The sequence below is a fragment of the Aptenodytes patagonicus genome, chromosome 23 (assembly GCF_965638725.1).
Source record: "Aptenodytes patagonicus chromosome 23, bAptPat1.pri.cur, whole genome shotgun sequence".
In the NCBI taxonomy this organism is placed as follows: Eukaryota; Metazoa; Chordata; class Aves; order Sphenisciformes; family Spheniscidae; genus Aptenodytes; species Aptenodytes patagonicus.
In genome coordinates, this window is record NC_134971.1 from 3,868,007 (window position 1) to 3,872,225 (window position 4,219).

Sequence of the window (4,219 nt, forward strand, 5' to 3'; positions counted from 1 at the left end):
CTCCGTGGCAGCGACTCATCTCCACTTCCAGGTGAGGAACAAGGCTCGAGCTCGCTCTCTGTTACCTGCTGTGTCCTCGGTGGGACTGGCCTTGGGGTTAAAACGAGTTTCACCCTCGAGGAAAAGCTTGTAGTTGCTGATGGGGAGGGCAGTATGGCCCGCTAAAGCACTAGTCATGGGCTTAGCCCTTGCTGGCCTGCACCAAACGACCCTGGGGAGAGGCAGGAGGAGGGAGATGCCCCTCCGGATGGGACGCAGCTCCTGGGCAAACCCCTCGCCAGGGCGTCTTCCCTGGGCTGGGCCGGGTCCCTTGAACTGGGAACGCGACAAGGCGCTGCCTGCGGTTGCTCTGCCGAGGTCAAGCAGACGGGGAGACCCCCTTGACTCATCTTTTAATGCCTGTTTTTTCTTGAGGTCGGGCATGGGATGGAAGTTTTCTGCTAGAAGGAAAAAAAAAAAAGTGGTTGGTTGTTCAGCTCCGATGTGCTCAGAACTGCATGATGGGAGCATTCCCTGCCAAAAGAAAATAGCCTAGAAGACAAAGTCTTCCCCAAAGACACAGTGAAACCTAATCAAACTTCATCAGCTTAGACTTGCCCAGGATGAACAAGACCAGAATATTAAACTGCCCAAGGAGCAGAGGGAAACCTATTTTCACCAGTTTTCTCTGTCTTACAAAACAGGATGAGAAGAGTCAATTGATTTTCCTGTGACTGGTAAGGTCTAAAATTTATATGGGAGGGAAAGGAAGAGCCAGGGAACGTGGAGTGGCAGGCTGGAAGTAATCTGCCCCTGGAATAGCAGTCAATGCTTTATAATCCCCCTGCTCCTCCAAAGTAGGACCCACCCGGGGTCCTGGAAAAGAAGTCTGGGCTTTTAGGTGCTTCTTGTTTGGCTGCTGGCATTCCTGTCCCCTCTCCATTCCTGACACAGGGTGGGGAGCGGGAGTACGGGGAGCACAGGAGGAATACCCACCTCCGAGCAGGGACAATAGGTAGTAAACAGCCCCCACCCAAAAAGTCAGAAGGGAAAATCCTTCTTCTGCCAAGGTCGGGCCGTGCGTTTATGTCCGTGAGAACGTGGCCGTTTTCCCACGACAGACTGCTGGGGTTGGAGCACCGCCTGTCTTAGCTGAGCCTTAATGCAGGCCGTAAGTCAGCTCACTAACGGGGTTCTGCTGACTGCATCCTTCACCCCTCAGCCGCTATTCCGCCTCTCTCTTCCTCTCTCATCCGACATTGACGTGAATGAAACTAAAGCAGAGAACTTCTCTCGGGCTACAGATCAGGCTCAGATGAAGAGCTTGGTCCCTGTAATGCAGTTTGAAGCTTACAGCTTGCAAACCTTTGGCAGGTACCGCTCTCCAGGGCTAGCAGTGGTCCTGGGCACCATCAGCGAGGGTGTGTGGGAGCCAGCCCATCGGCACGGGTGGAAACGCTCGCCAAGCAGCAGTCGCCACTGAGCACCGAGGAACAATAAGCATCTTCAGCAGTTGCTCAGCTCAGGTGGCCACAGGGCATGGGCATGGAGGCCAGGGCGTCCTCACTCAGCCCGTTATGTCCCCATCCCACAAGCATGTAAACTGCACGCTTGTGGACAACGTGTTCTCACCTCAGCTACACCTGCAGCCCACGGTTTTGGCCCTCAAGGTAGTTGTGTGTGTAGCAAAGCCCCTGGACTTGCGGAGACGTGCTGTCGTTAGAGGTGGAGGGCAGGGGAGATGGAGATAGAGAAAAGGCTGGGCTGTGGGCGCCCGCAAGAGGAGGGGGATCGTGCCAAGAGAGGATTTCAGCAGTGAACTTCCCCGGCTGCTGCTGTGGGTCCTTGCAGGTGTGCCATGCAGCCCGGGCACCAGGGGCAGGGAAAATCCCTGTGGAAATTGCAGGTTGTATGAATGAAAATGGTAGTAATGCTCACAGCGGTCCCCCAGTGAAACTCCCCACTGGCTTGAGTAAAAATGCCAGTCACTCCTTCCAGAGAGGGTGGAAACAGGAACAGCAGTGAAACCCTCTCCAGCGGATTTGGAGAGAGCGTGCTGCACTGGGTAAGTTTTTCCTCTTCCAAAAGCAGAAGTAAGTTGCATTACAGAAACTAAAGCAAGACTTGGATGGAAAAATAACTCCATTGAAACTTTGGGGCACTGCCTTTGAACGGTGCTTTAAGCCTAGCGCTGTTTAATGCTAATCCTGTAACATTATATAGATGGGGCTTTTTTTCCACTTACACAAAGGAGGAAGGGGCTCAATTCTTCTGAGCTGTGGTTTGTTTTTTTTTTTCCCTTCAGCGAAAAGTGATGCTGAGCAGCACAGCCGCGAGCCCAGCTCCGGCTCACTGACATTTCCATCTGAATCCACCTGAAGGGAGTGAGCTTTTGGGGAAGAAAGAGGCTTCTCTCCCTCTCCAGGCCAGAATCTGATCTCCAGATTAGCTTGCTGGTTATCAATAGAGGCAACAGTTGTGATTGCAACTCAACACTCCTCCAGCCCTGGAACAGCATTGAAGAAAACAGACTTTTCAATTGCGAGAGCAAGGGGACCGAGACATCGTTTCAGTCATCAGCAATAATTGGCAAAGGAGGACCGGCATGCATTCTCCATTGACATAGGATTTCTCCCTGGTCTACCAAGATCGGTCTAAAATTTCAGACCTGATTGCTCCTCTAGTCTACGAAACAGGTTGGTAATTTTCTTTCCATACCTAAAAAATGGTATTTTTGAATGTGATACGTTAAGTAACATACTCTTTATTGTCTGTCATGTTTCCCAAGCGGTGCTGGTCTCACTCTTGTCCTTGGACTGCCATAGTCTCCACTAGTCATTGCCTGCCTGGTCTCTGCTAATGAATCCACAGTGACTCAGATTTATGACCTATATAAAATTCTGTCATCCTCTTTTCATCTTTCCAAGATAGGGAATGTGGTAAAACTTTTCCTTGGTGGAATGGATTTTTCTCAACGCGGAACGCGGTTGCTGGAAGCAGGCTGTGGCCAGCGTTCACGCGAGTGGCACTCTGAGGAGCACGGGAGCAGGGAGGAACTTTCCTTCCACCGTGTTTTGCGCTTTCCGAGCTCCCGGTAATGGGAGTCAAGCGTAAGCGAGGTGGGACAGATGATGGCACATTCCCTGCTGTAGTCCTGCGCTGCATGCGTTATGTAGGTACGTGGGTATACTTAGAAGGAGTTGGATCTGTTGGTCCCCAGACCCTATAGAAACAGATCTATAGGGAGAGCATAAAGAGATGCTGGGTTTCGTAGCCGGTGTGTCCATGCAACTGAAATGCATGGGGCGTATAAAGCTGAGAAGGTAGAGAGGCTGGTATTGAAACTAAGGCTATATGTAATGTATAGATACAGTTTGTGTCCGAAGCTGATCGCATGCTTTTCTGGCGGGCACGCGCACGCTGGGAGCACACGATACCTTCCTGGGAGCTCTACGTGAGCCGTGCCTGCATGTAATGAACAGAAGCGACGGGCGAAGAAATCAAAGCAGGTGTTTTAGCGATATTTTCTATTGGATTAATAATGAGTAACAAATTGCATTAGGCACAGAAGGAATTAAAGCTGGCACAGGATTTCGCTTTCATTTTCCCAGCCCCGTATCTGCTTCTCTCTCTGTCATTGATTCCTGTACAGCAAGGAGTTGCCCAGCTGTGTAAATGTTTGTGCTTCTTCCACACTCGTCAAAAACGGTAAGTGATTGTTGTGTTAGCAGCCAGCGCAAAGGATTAGTCGAAGCGGTGTCTGAAGCCCCTTAACTGTGAGAGCACGCCGCAGCTCTGCATCAGCTCTCGCGTTTGGAGCAGTGCGAAGCTGTTCCCCTTGATGTCAGGCAGAAGCGTCCTCGTGCTAAGCGGATCAGGGAGGAATTGCTTTTGAACTGTCGGGAGAATAGACGGCCCACGGAGAGCCGGGGCTATTTACCACTTCCAAACGCTGTGTGAAATTAGCAGCAGCTCTTCTGTGTGGTTATGAGCTCACTTTGACCATACCTGCAGGGCGATTTGCTGTTATCACCAGGGAATTCTCCTTACACCACTTAATGGTGGTGGCATTTCGGGTCTGCCTGGCGGGTGAGGGACCTCCGTCTCTGAAACATCCGCATGTCGGCAGCAGTCGGGCGGCTTCGGGAAGCGACAGCACTCAGCATCACCCCGGGGCTTGCTCGAGGATGCGGCTTCCTACCGATGTGATGCATGTCCGGGTTTCTTTCCTTCCTGTAGG